The sequence below is a fragment of the Pristis pectinata genome, chromosome 6, assembly GCF_009764475.1.
Source record: "Pristis pectinata isolate sPriPec2 chromosome 6, sPriPec2.1.pri, whole genome shotgun sequence".
NCBI classification, from domain to species: Eukaryota; Metazoa; Chordata; class Chondrichthyes; order Rhinopristiformes; family Pristidae; genus Pristis; species Pristis pectinata.
Genome location: NC_067410.1, coordinates 7,373,134 through 7,393,702, shown reverse-complemented (window position 1 = coordinate 7,393,702; position 20,569 = coordinate 7,373,134).

Genomic DNA, 20,569 nt, shown 5'->3' with positions numbered 1-20,569 from the left:
TTTACCAGGCTGCTGCCTGGATTAGAGGGTATGAGCTATAAGGAGAGTTTGGACAAACTTGGGTTGTTTTCTCTGAAGTGTTGGAGGCTGAGGGGAGACCTGATAGAAGTTTATAAAATTATGAGAGACATAGATAGGGTAGACAGTCAGAATCTTTCTCCCAAAGTAGAAATGTCAACTACTAGAGGACATAGCTTTAAGGTGAGAGGGGGAAAGTTAAAAGGAGATGTATGGGGCAAGTTTTTTACACATAGAGTGGTGGGTGCCTGGAACGGGCTGCCAGGGGTGGTGGTGGAGGCAGATACGATAGAGGCATTTAAGAGGCTTTTAGACAAACACATGAACAAGCAGGGAATGGAGGGATATGCATCATATGCAGGAGAAAGAGATTTAGTTTAATTTGACATTGTTTTCAGCACAGACATCATGGGGCCAAGTGCCTGTTCCTGTGCTACATTCTATGTTAACCCTCTGAATTAGGGAAATCCAGAGATTAAATGGCTTGAGGCTTCATTCTGGATGACTTCAGTTGACTTTGGGTGCTTACCAGGTTAAGTGCACTATATAAATGTGAGTTGTGTTGTTTTAACAATAGCTGTATCATGCTAATCCCCAGAATAATCTTGCACAACAGCTGGGCTTTGGCATCAACAGGATGTGGAGAAAGGAGCTTCGGAGAGATTCCACTCTGCTTGCTGCTGTAACCACACCGTGATGCAATTGGTTGTGACGGTAGGAAGTGGACTGAATCAAAAACACAGCAAGTGCGCCAGTACTCATCTGCTCACTGTTGCAAGAACATCTTGTATGTTATTGTTCCATATAGACATGCGAAGAAATCCTATTGGGTCAAACCCTGTTGGACTGTTACCCATCCAGCCCGCTATTGGTGCCTGGGGTGTCTTGTCCCCACACTTATCTGGTTCCGATGTGCAGGGCCAACGTTGCTGGTCTTCCGTGATCCAGAATCCACAAACAGCCCCGAAACGTCCCTGAAAGCCTTTAGCAGAGTCAAGTCAACCCCATTCAAGTCTGTTTGTTTTCTGATTGGGTGGGAGCAGGCAATTCCTTATGGAGATGGATGTCTTGCCCAACCAATGACAGGAGAGTTCCGTGGTGTCTACTTGGCGAGTAGAATTAAGGAGAACCTCAAGGCGTTCTACACGTACATGAGGAACAGGAGGATGACTAGAGCGAGGGTAGGACCGCTCAGGGATAAAGGGGGAAACATGTGCCCGGAAGCGGAGGAGGCAGGGGAGGTCCTTAATGAATACTTTGCTTCAGTGTTCATTAGGGAGAGAGACTTTGATGAATGTGAGGTCAGCGTAGAACAGGCTAATGTGCTGGAGCATGTTGAGGTCAACAAAGAGTCTCTGAAAAATATTAGGATAGTTAAGTCCCTGGGGCCGGATGGGATATACCCCAGGTTACTACGGGAAGCTTGGTGGGTGCCTGGAACGCACTGCCAGGGGTGATGTTAGAGGCTGATACAATAGGGACATTTAAGAGACTCTTAGATAGGCACATGGATGTAAGAAACATGGAGGGTTATGGGCTGTGCAGGAGGGAAGGGTTAGATTGATCACGGAGTAGGTTTATATAGGTTGGCACAACATCATGGGCCGAAGGGCCTGTATAATGCTGTACTGTTCTGTGTTCTATGTTCTATACAGTACAGAAACAGATCCTTCAGGCCACCGCATCCACACCGACTATTAAACATCCATTTGCACTAATCCTACATCAATCTCACTTTCTCACATACACATCAACTGTCCCTGATCCTCCCCCTATCAACCTGTATCAGGGTCATTTACAGCAGTCATTTAACCTATCAACCTGCATGTCTTTAGCATGTGGGAGGAAACTGCAGCACCACGAGGTAAGTCGCATGGTCGCAGGGAGACAGCACGAGAGGCCAGAACATATTGTCACATCAGATTAGCAGGTGCACTAGTCTCTTTTGTTTTGGAAGTGAAGAACATCCTCTCCACATCCACTCTATCCAGGCCTTTCAGTATTCGGTAGGTTTCTGAGTGTGGTGCATCTGCACACAGAGGCCATTGGACATGTAGCAGGGATGTCCACTTGATATCAAGATGCTGGGGAGGCCAGACCTGGAGCATTGTGTACAGTTTTGGTCACCCTGTTACAGGGAAGATGTCATTAAGCTGGAACAAGGGCAAAGAAAATTTACAAGAATGTTGCCGGGATTTAAGGGCCTGAGTTATAGGGAGAGGTTGGGTGGGCTAGGACTTGGCGCATAGGAGACTGAGGGGTGACCTTATAGAGCTGTATAAAATCGTGAGGGGCATAAAAAGGGTGAATGTGCACAATCTTTTTCCCAGGGAAAGGGAATCAAAAACTAGAGGGCAGAGGTTTAAGGTGAGAGGGAAAAGATTTAAAAGGGACCTGAGGGGCAACTTCTTCACACAGAGGTGGTGCATAATATGGAACAAGCTGCACAGAAAGTGGTTGAGGCCAGTACAATAACAAGATTTAAAAGACACTTGAACAGGTGCATGGATAGGAAAGGTTCAGAGGGATATGGGCCAAACGTGCGCAAATGGGACTAACTCAGATGGGCATTTCGGTTGGCATGGATGAGTTGGGCCTAACGGCCTGTTTCCGTGCTGTATGACTCAACGAATCTATCACTGTTGCAACTTTGAAACGTGCTGAATAACTGGAAAAGTGTGGGCCAGGTGTTGGTTGAAGGATTACTTGAGATTCTATTGGCTATTCTACCACGGTTGACAACCCATGTATCAATGGATCAGGTGTCCCTCAATTTCCTTGAGGGAATAACCCCCTCCCTCGTCTTTCAAATCCTTGCCCTGGGTGATGACCTCTGCCACCACTGTGTCTGCTTGTACATTGGGGAGATGAGGAGCCTGGACTCCCACTCCTGCTGTTAGAGCAACTGATGCAATCTCATTGGGTTCAGCAACTTTTCACATCACAGTCTACCTTGTTGTGACCTTGGACCTTATTGTCTACCTGCACTGCACTTTCTCTGTAACTATAACGGTAGCTTAGTGGTTAGTGTGACGCTATTACAATGCCAGCAATTGGGGTTCGATTCCCGTCGCTGTCTGTAAGGAGTTTGTACGTTCTCCCGCGTCTGCGTGGGTTTCCTCCGGGTGCTCCGGTTTCCTCCCGCGTTGCAAAGACGTACGGGTAGGTTAATTTGGGTTTAAAATGGGCGGCGTGGACTCATTGGGCCGGAAGGACCTGTTACCACGCTGTAAATACAATTTTTAATAATTTTTTTAAAAATTTTTTAAAAATTTTTAAATTTAAAAATTTTAATTTTTACTCTGTATTCTGTTATTGTTTTAACCCTGTACTACCTCAATGCACAGTGTAATGAATTGATCTGTATGATCTGTTTTTCACTGTACCTCAGTACAAGTGACAATAATAAACCAATACCAAAACCAATACCAATACCAAATTAATTGTGAGTACCATGGGCAACCCTGAAATTATATGTGATTACCATGGGCAAACATACTGATGGCCCAGGAATTGTGCTGGTTATATCATGAGAATCATTCTCCATAGCACCAAAATCCACTTTGTGCATGTGGATTTGTAGATAAGACAATATCCAGCTCATTTCATGAAAAAAATCAACAGAACTCTGTCACAGTATTTAGGATGATGTTAGGTGCAGCTTCATTGAAATAAAATCTCAGAGAGAAATACATAATCTATTCACCATCCAGGTCACTTCTCCAATCAAATCAAATGACATTGAAACACTTGGAGACTGCTGAAGTTGATTCAGTTCTTAATCATTAAAGATTTTCAAGATCTACAGAGGGGTGCAGAGGAATCTTGGGGTCAAGTCCATAGCTCCCTGAAAGTGGCAATGCAAGCAGATAGGGTGGTAAAGATGGTGTATGGCATGCCTGCCTTCATCAATCAGGGCAGTGAGTATAAGAGTCAGGAAGTCATGTTGCAGCTGTATAACACTTTGCTTAGGCCACATTTGGAATATTGTGTGCAGTTCTGGTTGCCCTATTGCAGGAAGGATGGGGAGGCTTTGGAGAGGGTGCAGAAGAGTTTCACCCGGATGCTTCCTGGATTGGAGGCTATTAGCTATAAGGAGACGTTGGACAAACTTGGATTGTTTTCTCTGGAGCATTGGAGGCTGAGGATAGAAGTTTAAAATTATAAGAGGCATAGATGAAGTAGACAGAATCTTTTTGCTGGAGTGGCAAAGTCAAATACTAGAGGGCATAACCTTAAGGTGAGAGGGCGAAAGTTTAAAGGAGATGTGCAGGATAAGTTTTTTACACAAGGAGTGGTAGCTGCCTGGAACACACTGCCAAGGGTGGTGGTGGAAGCAGACACAATATTGACATTTACGAGGCTTTTAGGCAGGTAAATGAACATGCAAGAAGTAGAAGGACATGGGTCATGTGCAGGCAGATCATTTCGTTTGGCATCATGGTCGACACAGAAATTGTGGGCTGAAGGGCCTGTTCCTGTGCCGTAATGTTCTATGTTCCACCAATAACAATAACAGGCTTGTGTGGTGCTATTATGAGGTTTCATGGTTATTTTTGTTCCGCCATGTGAAGCCAGGAGTGGTTCCACCGGTGGCAGCTGTTGGTTCCTGTTGAGGACTGATCACTTAGCTTTCGAGCAGTGATAAACACATCCTCCCCACCCTCTGACATTTTCAGCCACTAGACCCGGTAAATGTGAAATAAGGAATCTGCGTTGTTGAGTAAGGACTCAGGTGATGGGGTTGTAGTGGTGGAATTTACTTTGGCTCCGAGTGTTAAGGAGCTGTGGGAATATTACCCACTGATTGAGCTCACATCCTCACAGATAGTTCCATTGAAGCTTGACATCATGGCTTCAACTCTGAAGCACTCAGAAGCCCAATACATCACGGGCACATCTCTGCCCACCATCAGAAGTATCTACAGGAGGCGCTGCCTCAAGAAGGCAACATCCATCATCAAAGATCCCTGCCATCCGGGCCATGCCATCTTCTCATAGCTACCATCAGGCAGGAGGTACAGAAGCCTGAAGTCCCACACCACCAGGTTCAAGAACAGTTACTTCCCTTCAACCATTCGGTTCTTGAACCAACCTGCACAATCCTAATCAGTAGCTCAGTAGAGCAACACTATGACCACTTTGCACTACAATGGACTTTGTTTTTTTTTGTTCTAATTGTGTTCTTCCTTCTATGATCTTGTATATTTATGTTGTTAATTTATGTTTTTCTTGTGTATCTGATGCTGTGTGCCTGTGATGCTGCTGCAAGTAAGTTTTTCATTGCACCTGTGCATACAGGTGCTTGTGGATATGACAATAAACTTGACTTTGACTTTGAAGCCCAGGGAGTTATCACGGTTCCCAACCAATAAAGCAACACTTAACATAGGAAGGAACCCTTGTGCTGGAGGTTTTACCACATAACCAGATGTGTATTTCTTGCCACCAAGTCTTTTTCTGTTTCATCTTCTCACTCTGAATTGCAAATATTGTTTCCTTTATTGGAGACCTTGGTGATAGCCAAGGCCCAATGTAGCAGCAACACTGATGTTGGAAGGAGCAGGAACAAAAGACAGGCCAATAAAATATTTATGGCTAGAAAGAAACAGAAAATGCTGGAAACACTCAGCAGGTCAGGCAGCATCTGTGGAAAGAGAAACAGGGTTAACATTTCAGGTCTAAGAACAGATGGTCCTTCAGAACTGATGAAGGGTCTCAAACCTGAAAAATTAACTCTGTTTCTCTCTCCACAGATGCTGCCTGATCTGCTGAGAGTTTCCAGCATTTTCTGTTTTTATTTCAGATTTCCAGCATGTGCTGTTTTTTAAAAATTTTATTTACAGCTTAATACAGTTGGCTTGCATCTTGTGGAGTCTGAATGTAGCAACACCAGAGTCAGGGAGTTCAGGATGACCTGTGTCTCTCCTCAACATCTCTCAAGTAGGATCATGTATCCCCTCGCAACTGATGAGATGTTATTCTAAGTCAGCTGGAAAATTATGAGAAGCATTTGGATCAGTTTTGGGATGGACTATTTCTGTGCAAGCTCATGGGTTCCAAGAATGATGATGGCAAGTCACTGTATGTCAGTACATCAGTTCATAACAAGTATCCTGTGTACATCCAGGATCAGAAATGTCAGCACTTTCTCAGAACTCCAGCGTCTGCTTTCCTGACTTACTATTCAGGGCATCCTTCTTTCTGCTGCAACCTTCGAGACTGCAAAATAGCCCAGGTTCAACAAAGAAGTTGCTGGCAAATAGCCTGGAGTGCAGTGAGGCAGATTCCTTCTCTACCTACTTCTCCCACTTGTTAGAAAGGATTCTGCAGCCTAGGTGGCAAAGTAGTTTAGTGTCAAAGTGAAGGTCAAAGTCAAAGTCAAGTTTATTGTCTTATCCGCAAATACATGTGTGCACAGGTGTAATGAAAGACTTACTTGCAACAGCATCACAGGTACATAGCATCAGATAAGCAGCATTCACAAGAGAAACATAAAAATAAATTATACAAGAAAGAGCACAATTAGAACAAAAGGAAAGTGGTCGAAGTGGTCAAAGTGTTGCTAGACTGAGGTGGTGATTAAGGTTTTGCTGGTTGGTTCAAGAACCGAATGGTAGAAGGGAAGTAGCTGTTCCTGAACCTAGTGGTGTGGGACTTCAGGCTTCTGTACCTCCTGCCCGATGGTAGCTGTGAGAAGATGGTATGGCCCGATGATGAGGATCTTTGGTGATGGATGTTGCCTTCTTGAGGCTGCGGCACATGTAGATACTTCCGATGGTGGGGAGGGATGTGCCAGTGATAGATTGGGCTGAGTCCACTACTCTCTGTGCTGTGCCTTCAGATCTTTACATGTCTGCCCACATTGAACCACATTGCATGTCCCGTAACAACCACAGACGCACTGACACCAGCCACTCATGCAAAGGCATTCTAGCTGCTCAGTTAAGAGTTCTGAATGTCCAGTCCTGGAACACGCTGCCCAACAGCAGTGTGTGGAGCACTTTCATCAGAAGGACTGCAGCAATTCAATAAGGGATCTCACCACAACGTTCTCAAGGGCAATTAGGGATGGGCAATAAATGCTGGCCTTTCTAGTGACATTCTTGTTCTATATTGAACAAAAAAGACAATATCTTATTGGTTGACAAATAAAGATCGGCCAGCACACTGGAGAACTCCTCTCCTCTTCTTGAAAATAGAGCTGACGACAGGGCCTCTTATTTAAAGAGTGATATCAAGTAAGAGGCACAGATCAAGTGGACAGTCAGAGACTTTTTCCCAGGGCGACAATGCGAGGGGACATAATTTTGAAGTGATTGGAGGAAGGTATAAGAGGGATGTCAGGGGTAAGTTTTTTACACAGAGAGTGGTGGGTGTGTGGAACGCACTGCTTGCAGAGGTTGTGGGGGCAGATACATTAGGGACATTTAAGAGAATCTTAGACAAATGAATGATAGAAAAATAGGGGGCTAAGTAGGAGGGAAGGGTTAGATAGATCTTAGAGCAGCATCAAATGTCGGCACAACATTGTGGGCCAAAGGGCCTGTACTGTGCTGTAGTGTTCTATGTTCTAAAATGTGGTACCAAGACACGTTAAGAAATCAGAGTCAATGGGAAAAGACAGAGCAAATAGATGGGTGTGTGCGGGCATTAAATGTTGCCATTTTTTGGAGATGGAATTGGAATTGGTTTATTCTTGTCACATGCACCGAGGTACAGTGAAAAACATGTCTTGCATACTGCTCATAGAGATTAATTCATTACACAGTGCATTGGGGTAGTACAGGATAAAACAATAGAGAATGCAGAGTAAAGTGTCACAGCTACAGAGAAGGTGCAGTGCAGGTAGACAATAAGGTGCAAGGTCATAACGAGGTAGAATGTGTGGTCAAGAGTCCATCTTATTGTACTAGGGAACCGTTCAGTAGTCTTATAACAGCGGGGTAGAAGCTGTCCTTGAGCCTGGTGGTACGTGCTTTCAGGCTTTTGTATCTTCTGCCCAATGGGAGGGGGAGTTATGCTGTTTGACCTGTTATGAGAGGTTCCTGTTTAAATGCTGAGGTGAATGGTTGTGCACCTCATAGATACTTACTGGGGGAGCGGGTGGGGTGGTGCTTGATGTTCTTCTGCTTGCTCCTCGTTGCACCCACCCTTGGTTTTAAGTAGCAACTTGAAGGAGGGAGGAAAGGTACAAAGTGGGAGGGATTGAGGAATTTTCGAGCTTTGGGCCGTGGCTGCTAATGGTGAGGTGACCCAGCATGTGGAGGTGTTCTCAAAGGCTTCTTGAAAAATTGTGACCTGCCACTGACCCATGGGAATCCCAGGCCTGTGACTGCTCAAAATGGCTTTTGGAATGGCATTGGAAAATTTGAGTTCATTCTTTGGGGACAACATAAACAGAAGGAAGGCATCCCTCCCACACTGCCCACTCATCGGCTCCATCAAGTGGCTCCCACTGGACCCACCTTAGCCTCATCGTCCATCTCAAAACCCACAGACTGGAGTGGAAGCAAGTCACCCTCGACCCCAGGGAACTACCTGGAAGAGAAGATCAAGTGTGATCAAAAGTCTGGGATCAGTGAGCCACAGATATCTCATGTGGTTGTTGGGCTAGAGGTGACGGCAGAGATCTCAGGGGCCTCCTGTACAGAGATCTCCTCTCCTGCCACACTGAGGCCCGGTGCAGGTTGGAGGGACAACACCTCGTATTCCGCCTTGGGAGTCTCCAACCTGATGGCCTCAGCATCGATTTCTCTAACCGAGTAACCCCACCCCCTTCTTTTCCCCAGCCCACTCTTTTGTCTTCCCCTATTCCTATGACTCCTTTCCCCTGCCTTGATGACCTGCCCATCTCCTCTCCTCCCCTCCCCCACCCTTTATTCCATGGTCCACTGCCCGCTCCTACCGGATTCCTTCTTCTTCAGCCGTTGGCCTCTTCAACCTATCACCTCCCAGCTTATTACATCTTCCCCCCCTCCCCCACCCACCTACCTTCCCCCTCTCACCTGGACTCGCCTCTCACCTGAACTCACCTGTCCTCTGCCTGCGTGTGCTACTCCCCCTCCCCCATCTTCTTACTCCGGCTTCTGCCCTCTTCCTTTCCAGTCCTGATGAAGGGTCTCGGCCTGAAACGTCGTCTGTTTATTTCCCTCCACGGATGCTGCCTGACCTGCTGAGTTCCTCCAGCACTTTTTGTGTATTGCTCCAGATTCCAGCATCTGCAGAATTTCTTGTGCCTCTGTCTTTGATCTCAAGGGACTGCAGGGTTGGAGATTACAAAGATTTTAGAGGATTACAGAGATCTTAGAGGATTATGGGGTAGCGAAAGGGTGTTTAACACACTTCGTCAGTCAGGGCATTGAGTACAGGAGTTGGGACATTATGTTGCAGTTGTATCAGTCGTTGGTGAGGCCGCACTTGAAGTACTGTGCATAGTTTTGGTCACCCTGTTATAGGAAAGATGTGGTTAAACTGGAACAAGTGCAGAAAAGATTTACGAGGATGTTGCCAGGACTAGAGGACTGAGTTACAGGGAGAGGTTGGCCAGGCTCTGTTTTTATTCCTTGGAACGTAGGAGAATGAGAAGCGACCTTATAGAAGTGTTTAAAATTATGAGAGGCATAGATAAGGTGGGTGGTAACAGTCTTTTTTCCAGGGTAGGGGAGTCCAGATCTAGGGGGCATAGATTTAAGGTGAGAGGGGAAAGATTTAAAAGGGACCTGAGGGGCAACTTTTTCACGCAGAGGGTGGTGAGTATATGGAACGAGCTGCCAGAGGAAGTGGGTGAGGCAGGTACAACAGTATCATTTAAGAAGCACTTGGATAGGCACATGGAGGGGTGGGGCCTGGAGGGATATGGTCTGAATGCAGGAAATTGGGACTAGCTGGGCGGACAGCATGGACTCATTGGGCCGAAGGGCATGCATCTATGCTGTATTGTTCTAAGACTCTACAGGGCTGGAAAGGAGAGTAAGTAGATCACAGGAGAAAGAGATCAGGGCAAGCGGGATGGCAAAAGATAGAGGGCTGGAGGAGGTTACAGTCCCCCTGCAGGTTTTTAATACTGGAGAAGGTTATGGAGATGTCAGAGGGCGAGAGGGCGGTAGGAAGTTAGAAAGATGTTGGAAGATTGGAGGGTTGTTGAGGTTACAAAAATTTTGGAGGATTGGAGGAGTTACAGAGGTGTTGGAGGACTGGAAGGCTGAATGAGGTTACAGAGGCCTTGGAAGGGAATGATCCTGGGAATGAAAGGCTTAACATATGAGGAGTGTTTGATGTCTCTGGGCCTGTACTCGATGGAGTTCAAAAGAATGAGGGAGGGGGATCTCATTGAGACCCACTGGAAAATGGAAGGCCTGGATAGAGTGGATGTGGAGAGGATGTTTCCATCAGGAGGAGAGTCTAGGATCCGAGGGCACAGCCTCAGAATAAAGGGACGTCCCTTCAAAACTGAGATGAGGAGGAATTTCTTCATCTAGAAGGTGGTGAATCTGTGAAATACATTGCCACAGAGGGCTGGGTGCGTTTAAGGCAGAGATTTATAGGTTCTTGATTGGTAAAGGGGTAAGGGTTATAGGGAGAAGGAGGGAGAATGGGGTTGAAAAAAAAATCAGCCATGATTGAATGGCGGAGCAGACTCGATGGGCTGAATGGTCTAATTCTGCTACTGTATCTATGGAAATTGTTTTGCTTCCACTCCCTTGTCAGCCTGCTGTGGGAGGCTGATTCACCAAATAGAGAACTGGCCCCTGCATTGGAGCTGAAGTTCTATTTTCAGAATCAGGCTCCGGTTCCAGAGAAAAGGCAGGCGTGTATCATTTGTTTACCAAAAACCTGCACTGAAAATGCATTCAATCTCCATGACGACAGGGTTGCTGTTCTCTTGTGCCAGGCTGTAGGTACGATTATAGATTCCTTTCAGCTTGCCACTTTTATGAATCAACTCACACATGAGAATTATGCAGGCTTTACGGCAACAATACTGGCTCTTTATATCCAGATGATTTGACCCAGATTGGTGCAATCCATGACTCTGCTGTTACCATTAGAGATTCTCCGATGCATAAACCTAGTGAATGATGCTTGGATAGTTCTGTGGGTGAAACTGTAGAAGCACCTTTGAAGGGTCTTGACAACAGCCCTGGACCAACATCAAGAATAGTGGTGTACTGATCTCATTGCCAGAAAGATTGTCTGCAGCTTATTTTGAATAGAAATGGAACAAGCATAATCGTTATTCATTAACTGAAGTACAATGTGATGCTACTGATAGTTAGTTCAACCCTTGAAATGCAGCTGTTATCATTATTGTTAAAAGATCAGTATTTGCATATGCATTAAACTTCTAGTTTCGATTTGGCCAAGCAAACACAGCTGCGGGTATTAGCAGATTCATTTGACAATGGAGGCTATGAAATACTGTGGCTACAAGAGTAGGTTAGAGTCTGGCTATTGGATAGGAAATGTTTAGAGGGATATGGACCAAATGCAGGCAAATGGGACTCGGTCAGGTAGGCAACTTGGTCAGCATGGAGGAGTTGGGCTGAAGGGCCTGTTTCTGTGCTGTATAACTCTATGACTCCATCCTGCACCGACTGACGCACCTCTTGATACCCAAAAGCCTTTCCACCATTTACAAGCCACAAGTCATGTGCGTGATGAATTACTCTCCACTTGTCTGGATGAATGCAGAACCAATAGCACTCAAGACATTTGACACCATCCACTGCAAAAGCAGGCCAAATGGTTGGCACCCCATCCATCACCCTGAACTTTCAGTCCCTCCCCCCAGCAGCACACAGGGGTTGCAATGTGTAGCATCGACAAAATGCACTACATTTACTCACCACCACATTCCAATATGACCTCTACCATCAATGAGGATAATGACAACGGATGCATGGGGATAGTGCTGTCTGTGGGTTTCATGCACAATGTTTGAACACTCCGTTGCATTGTGAAACACGAAAATGTGAGGACAAGGTGGTGGGGGATCTGGAGCTCACTGCTTGAAGGGCAGGTGGAGGCAGAAATTCTCACCACGTATGGATATGTGTTGGTATTGGTTTATTGTCACGTGTGTTGAGATACAGTGAGAAACTTTGCGCGCCATCCAGACAGATCGTGCCGTACATAAGTACATCAAGGCAGTAAAAAGAAAACGGAATGCAGAATATAGTGTTGCAGTTACAGAGAAAGTGCAGTGCAGGCAGACAAATAAAGCCCAAGGGCCACGATGAGGTAGATTGAGAAATGAAGAATTCATCTTTAGCATATCAGAGATCCATTCAAGGGTCTGATAACAGCGGGATAAGATAAGATAAGATATCCTTATTAGGCACATGTACATTGAAACACACAGTGAAATGCGTCTTTTGCATAAAGTGTTCTGGGGGCAGCCCGCAAGTGTCGCCACGCTTCCGGCGCCAACATAGCATGCCCACAACTTCCTAACCCGTACGTCTTTGGAACGTGGGCGGAAACCGGAGCATCTGGAAGAAACCCACACAGATATGGGGAGAACGTACAAACTCCTTACAGACAGCGGCCGGAATTGAACTTGGGTCACTGGCGCTGTAAAACATTACGCTAACCGCTACACTACTTGAGCTGGTGGTACGTGTTCACAGGCTTTTGTATCTTCTGCCCAATGGGAGAGGGGAGAAGAGGGAATGACCGAGGTGGAAGGGGTCCTCGATTATGTTGGTTGCTTTCCCGAGGCAGTGGAAATTGTAGACGGAGTCAGTGGAGGTGAGGCTGGTTTGCGTGATGGACTGGGCTGTGTCCACAACTCTGCAATTTCTTGTGGCCTTGGGCAGAGCAGTTGCCATACCAAGCTGCCGAGACCTGCAGGAAGGTGGGAACAGGCTGGCAAGCTTTCTCAACTAACATCAACGTAACAGGCCAAATGGCCTCCTTCGGTGTCATAAATTTTCTATGATTCTATTCTAAAAGGATGTTTGAACATTATTATTGAAAACAGAAGATGCTGGAAACCTTCAGCAAGTCAGGCAGCCTCTGTGGAGAGAGAAACATAGTCAGCGAGTCAGGAGGAAGAAGGGTTTTGATTTCGGCATTTTCTGACTGTGCTTCAGATTTCCAGTATCTGCTGTTCTTTCGACTTTGATGGATTTTTTTAATGTCAGGACTTGCGTAATGAAAACTCCAGGAATAGTTTCGACATCTTTGGCAAGCCTTCACTCACTCCCCAGGTGGGTAATTATCAGGTGTGTCAAACTGCAAGAATCTTAACCACTCCCTTCGCCCTAAAGGTCAAAATCAATACAATTCCTTAAACCTCACTGGATAAAGTCAGCCAAGACCAAAAGAAATCACGATTCAACTTTCTCTGTGATCAATCACCTCACTGAGTGGTCTATTCATCTGATTTCTCAACTTCACCTTAATTCAGATTTGCAGATACCATAGCAACATTTAAAAGGCATTTGGATAGACACACAAACAAGCAGGGAATGGAGGGATATAGACCATGTGCAGGAAGATGGGATTAGTTAGATTGGCATCTTGGTTGGTGCAGACATCATGGGCCAAAGGGCTGTTCCTGTGCTGTACTCTTCTATGTTTTATGTTCGTTGTTCTACCCTCCCTGGACCTTTATAAGTTATACAGCTCAGAAGGAGGCCCTTCAGCTCTTCATGCTCTTCAACTCACTCTTTCCAATTAAGCCCAGTCCTTCATACTTTTCCCTCAACCTTGCACATCTTCTTTTCCAAATATTTATTCAATGTCATTTTTAAAGCTGTACTAGTTTTGGTGTCACTACCCTTTCAGGCAGTGCAATAAAAATCAGAACAATTTGTTGCATAAAACTAATTCTCCTTACCTCCTCTCTGGTTCTTCTTTACAAATTGTGTCCACACCTTCTGTTTAGTGATCTTGCTTCTGGTCCCTGCAGACCTCCTGACCTACATTAAGCACTCCTACACTTGGACATTCAGACTCTTAAAGTATCTCAACAAGTCTTTCTATACATGTTTACAGGCAGTACGCTTGTATACTTGGTTTCAGTTTTATGCTACAAAGCTGCAAGTATCTACTAAATGCATTTTGTCATCCTGACACCATAGAATAGAATACTGGAAACTTATGGCCTGGAAGAAGACCATTTAACCCATTGAGTCCATTCTAGCCACAGAAGAGCAATCCAACATAACACCAACTTTCCAAGTCAAGTCAAATCAAGAATGGTGAGGTACGGGTACAATGAAAAACTTGCTTGCAGCAGCATCACAGGCATGTAGATTTAGAAAACACACAGAACATAAGTTATACATAAATTATACCAGACAGTGAAAAGAGGTTGTGTGAAACAAGACTTTAGTGCAAAAAAAACACTATCAGACACAAGTCCACGGTCGTGCAAGAGGTGGTCCGTAATGTTCCAGAACTTGGTCCATTAGCTTTGGGTTACAAGTCGTCAATTTCTCATCCAAATATTTTTTTAACTGCAATGCAGGTATCTGCCTGTTCTACCCCTTCAGGCAATGACTTCCTGACCCCCACCTTCCTCTGGGGAATAAGAAATTCTCCTCCTCCCCTTTAATCCTTCTATCAACTGTATTATGTCTTTGAAGGAATACAGGTGCTTCCTGCCAAGGTCTCCATAACTTTAACGTCGAGGGATGAGTGTACTGTACAGATATTACACCTACACGTTCTCCTTCTGCTCTACATTCTACTCTTTTTTCAAGCATATCAGCAGGAAAGCAGCCCACAGAATTCAGCATTCAAGCCGTTGAGTGCCATATGGAGCAAGCAAGCCAAATGGGCCACAGTCTGCCCTCCTTTAATTCACAAAATCCTCATAACCTGATTTGCTTCCAGTTAGTAAATCATATTCCTTTTTAATTATAAGAGACCATGGGAGTTTTAGCTGTGACTTTAGAGAGGGAGGGATTTATTATTTTGCATTGACCTGTTCATCAATTCCATTGTCCAAAGTGAAAACCTTTCATGAAGCCACTCACAAAGGTTCTTCAACCTGAAATGTTTTCTGTGTTGCTCTTTCCACAGATGCTGTCTGATCTGCTGTGTGTTTTCAGCATTTTGTGATTTTATTTCAGATTTCTGGCATCTGCAGAATTTATTACTTTCCTTGTCCAGTGCTGTTCCTACGCACTCCTGGTTTCATCCACTACCCTTGATTGTAGATCCTGAGAGCCCAGGATTTCATCAATCATCCCTTCCTGATGATCAGTAATACATAAGGGCATAATTATCGCTCATATTTTTTTAACTGCAATGCAGGTATCTGCCTGTACGACCCTTTCAGGAAATGAACCCCTGACCCCCTCTGGGGAATAAGAAATTCTCCTCCTCCCCTTTAATCCTATCAATTACATTTTTGAAGGAATACAGGTGCTTCCTGTCAAGGTCTGTATAACGTTAATGTCGAGGGATGAGTGTACAGTACAGATATTACACCTACACGTTCCTCCTTCCCACATTCTACTCTCTCTTTTTTCAAGCATATCATCAGGGGAGCAGCCCACAGAATCCAGCATTCAAACAGACCTTTTCCCGGGGTGAAAATGGGTAACACGAGGGGGCATAGTTTTAAGGTGATTGGAGGAAGGTATAAGGGGGATGTCAGGGGTAAGGTTTTTACACAGAGAGTGGTGGGTGCGTGGAACGCACTGCCGGCAGAGGTTGTGGGGGCAGATACATTAGAGACATTTAAGAGACTCTTAGATAGACACATGAATGATAGAGAAGTGGAGGGCTATGTGGGAGGAAATATCTCTAATGTATCTGCCCCCACAACCTCTGCCGGCAGAGCGTTCCACGCACCCACCACTCTCTGTGTAAAAAAACTTACCCCTGACATCCCCCTTATACCTTCCTCCAATCACCTTAAAATTATGTCCCCTCATGTTAGCCATTTTCGCCCTGGGAAAAAGTCTCTGACTGTCCACTCGATCTATGCCTCTGAGTCCTGATATGGTTTGCTTCCTGATAGGGAGTCAGAGAGATCGTTAAAGGGGAGAGAGGTATCGGAAATGGACCAAGTGAATTTGAGGGCAGGGTGGAAGTTGGCAGCGAAGTCAATGAAACTGATGAGTTCCGCATGGGTGCAGGAAGCAACACCAATGCAGTCATCGATGTAGCAGAGAAAGAGTTGGAGAGTGGTGCCTCAGTGGGTTTGGAATAAAGACTGCTCCACGTAGCTAACGAAAAGGCAGGCATAACCGGGACCCATGTGAGTTCCCATGGCTACTTGACTTATAGAAAGTGGGAGGAATCAAAAGAGAAGTTGTTCAAGGTTAGCACAGGTTCTGCCAGTCGGAGGAGAGTGTTGGTAAAGGGGAGCTGGTTGGATCTGTGCTCTAGAAACTAACAGAGAGCCCTAAAGTCTACCTGATGGGGGATGGAAGTGTATAGGGACTGGAGGTCCACCATGAAGACGAGGTGGTGGGGACCGGGGAACTGAAAGTTGTTAAAATGACAGAGAGCATACGAGATGTTGCGGATGTAGGTGGGAAGGGACTAGACAAGGGGGGACAAGGTGGGTTCGAGGTATGGGGAGGTAGTTCAGTGGGACAAGAGCAGGCAGTAGCAATGGACCTACCAGGACGGTGTGCTCTCAGTTATGCTAAGAACTAAGCTAGGAGCCATGAATTTAAAATCATCACCAAGAAATCAGACAGAGAGTTCAGGAGAAACATCTTCACCAAGAGTGTGGTGGGAATAAGGACATCTCGGAGAATGGATGAGGCCAATAGAGTAAACTGATTATAGGAGAGGCTATTTAAGCATGTGAGGGAGAAAAGAATGAAGGATTACATTGATAGAGCAACATGAGGAAGGATTAAGCAAAACATTAACACCTACATGGACTAATGGGGCTGAACAGCCTACTTCTGAACTGTAATTTCTTGGTAACTCCACATCATTAACTCAATGATATTGTTTACAACCTCTGTGGGGGAGATTAATTAGAACAGTAGCAGAAGTGTTGTAGCTGACTTGAATAAACAACTTTCATCTGATACAGATATTAGCATTGGTTTGTTATTGTTACATGTACCGAGATACAGTGAAAAGCTTTAGTCTGCATGCTATCCAGACAGACCATGCCATATGTAAGTACACCGAGATATTGCAAAAGGAAAACAAAATGCAGAATATAGTGTTACACTTGCAGAGAAAGTGCAGTACAGGTGGACAAATAAAGTGCAAGGGCCCTGACCAGGCAGATTGGGAGATCATGAATTCATTTTTCAGCGCGTGAGAGGTCCGTTCAAGATTCTGATATCAGTGGGACAGAAGTGGTCCTTGTGGGCCAAGTGGCCCCTTTTCGTGGGGCAATAATTCTACAATTTATATAGCAACTAATGCAGTAGAAAAATTATCAAAGAAAAATATGCCTTGCTATGGAAAGCAATATTAGGACTGACAACCAATGGCTTGTTCAGCGGTGTGTTTTAAGGAACATCTTTGAAGTAGGGAAGAGAGGTAGAGAGATTAGAGGGAAATTTCAGAATTGGAAACCTTAGCAGCTAGATGCATGGCTGTCAATGCTGAGACCATTAAACTTGAGGTGTGCAAGAGTCCAATGCAGATACCTAGGAGAATATCTAGGAATATCATCCACCATTTGTATAATATTGAAAAAAGTACTGAAAGTCAAGAGATAAGGGTGGAAAATTTTTAAGCCAAGACATTGTTGGTCCTGCAGAATCCGCTCTGCTTCATTTTATGCACAAAACGCTGGAGGAACTCAGCAGGTCAGGCAGCATGGACGGAAGTAAACAGTCGATGTTTCGGGTCGAGACCCTTCATCAGGACTTCATTGGAACTTTTGTTTATTTCCCTCCATGGATGCTGTCTGACCTGCTGAGTTTCTCTGCCACTTTGTGTGCGTTGCTCCAGATTCCAACAATTGCAGAATCTCTTCTGTCTCTGCTTCATTTTATGTTAGTTTTCATTTTTATTTGTCACACATAAACCACAACGTGCAAACATAACTAGTCAGTGTTTAATGACTGTTTTAGAGTGTAAGTGGATAATTAAACAGGGGCCGTTTGACAGGGTTAGTGAATAAGGAAGTGAAACCTGTGGTTGGAGGATGAGAGATATGTTGAGATTGGGACAAGTAGAGTATCTCTGAGACTCCTCCAGCCCTGCAAACTTTGGCAATCTGTACTTTCTTGCCTCTTACACATCCCAGATTTCAACCCTTCTTTCACTGGCAGCCATGCCTTTTTCCATCAGCGTCATAAAGTCTGCAGGTCGCTTCCCAAACATCTCCCTCTCTCTCCTTTATCCTTGAGACACTATGATAAGTACAATGTGTGAAGCAAGTATGCATCTTATAAAGCAATCTTCAGCCGTGTTCCCTGCTGTACTCCATAGGAAAGGATTTAACTCAGCAAATGCAATCACATATTTTTACTTGTGGAAAAACTAAACGAGAGGCCAAGATTCATACTAGTAGGGAATAGGAGAGATATAGTGAATCAAGTATTACTGATTAGACATGCTTAGCTTAGGTTTTTATGGAGCTGATGACATTGATAGAAGTAATCTTTACGATCCAAGATTGGTGAGTGATAAGCTACAATGTTCTTAAGCCAAGATGAATGATTTTTGCTTCAAATGTTTTAGACTTGATTTGCCATCGTCAAGACCTGTTGATCATGGGAAGAAGACTGGACAAGTTAGTGGGGATGGTGGAAGTTGAGGTTCACTGCAACTTTGCTGCCTTAGGATTGAAGTCAATGTGTAAGATTTGGTGTAGTGAGTCACCATTTCAGGTTTGAACCACCAAACTTTCCATTTGTCTGATTTGCAGCAACTGCAATCCCTGAGGTTGAAAGGACTAGTGCTGATCTCAGACAGCACCATGTACTCTAGCACCAAATAAATATAACCTCTTTTGAAGGTGAGAAAGGCCTCCTACTTAGTGGAGATTTGCAGGTCATGTAAAATAATAAAGACAAATTAAGAAAATTCACAAGTGGACAATGAAGTAGCTGCAATGTCTTGGCTGGATGTGCCTGAACAAGATGGATGAGGCAGGAATATATATAACAAAGAGGGTTTGTTTGTGCAATATCATTGTAGCTTTTCAATTAAGTTAGTCGAAAAATTATTACCCTTGCCTTTATTACTTGATTTCTCAGAACACTTGCTTTCCAACTGCCTCCATAAACTTGAGTTATTGAAAACCCAGACATCTATCAGTCTACTCAGACCCCTGAATTTGGTAGCTCCTATTGGTCCTCAGTCAGGCAATGCCTCGATACTAAAACTTGCCTCCTCTGGGTCAAATCATTCCACATTCCATTGCCCGTGACTCCCTAACTCTGTAATCTCCTCTAGTTCTGTCAGCCTGCATGATGATGTACTCCAATTCCTGTCTGACCCTGATTTGAGGCACGCCATTTGTAGCAGTGCCTTCAATAGCCAAAGCCTCGACTATTCCATTTCTCCCTAAACCACTCCATAGGTCCTCCCCAGGTTATGAATGCCCAACATGTGAACGAGTGCTTGGGAGACCGGTGGGATGGATTTGCTGGCTGCTACGGGGCTGCAAGCACCTTCCGCCGGGTGGGAACAGAATGGGTATTTCCTTGTGCCTTCTCTCCCCACCCCACCCTCCCTCTGAGCCGCAACAGTCAGGGGTTGTGTGGAGCTGAGCAGAGCTGGGAGTGCTGAGCAGACTCACTTGCTCTCTCACGGAGTCAGCTGGTGGACGTTCTTCCCATTGCTCTCCTGTCACCGCTGTTGTAGCTCACTTCCAACGTACAGAGAGTTCCAATTGCGAACAGAGATCAGGAACTGAGTCCTGTCGTAACCTGAGGACTGCCCGTATCTACTTTTCTCCTCTTTTAAGACTCTCCCGACAACCTACTCTGACTTCCTTCCTGACTGCAAGACCACAATAATCAGTCAATACATCAAAGCACAGATTCCATTTCCTGACGTCTGTGAAGCACTGGGTTTGCAGTGTTACTACATTTCAAACCATTACCAAATGTGGTCAATGTACGTAACCCAATTTCCTTTTAAACTCTCATGTATCTGAATATATTCCTTACGGCTTTGAAAAGAATAAGAAATAGAAAATGAAATTGATGAAAATCAAAAGGCATATACCACTAATTCCACTCATTTACAATTTATAATTAATTGCAATTATCTGTTAAAACCATTGCGATTCAGTTACTTAGGGCAATGATTTTAAGGGCGCAGGCCAGGCATCACAAGTACAACTCCTGTGGGGCACAGGGTGGATACTGGACACAAGTAACTAGATCTTCCTCCAGTTAAACCAACTTGAGGTGTCTGCTCCACATACCACCCTCTCGAACTTAGTACAATGGTCCTTTTATTGACCTTATCTATCCCTCTACTCTGTCCCCAATGACCTACTCATTGAGGACCTTGGACATTATTGAGGTCTTCAGTTGATATTCTGGTCCTATTCATGCAGGGACACCCTGATGGTTAGATTGTCCTATTTTCCACTGATAACCTTACTCTTCATTCCAAAAACCCACTATCCGTGTGTATACATCTAGAA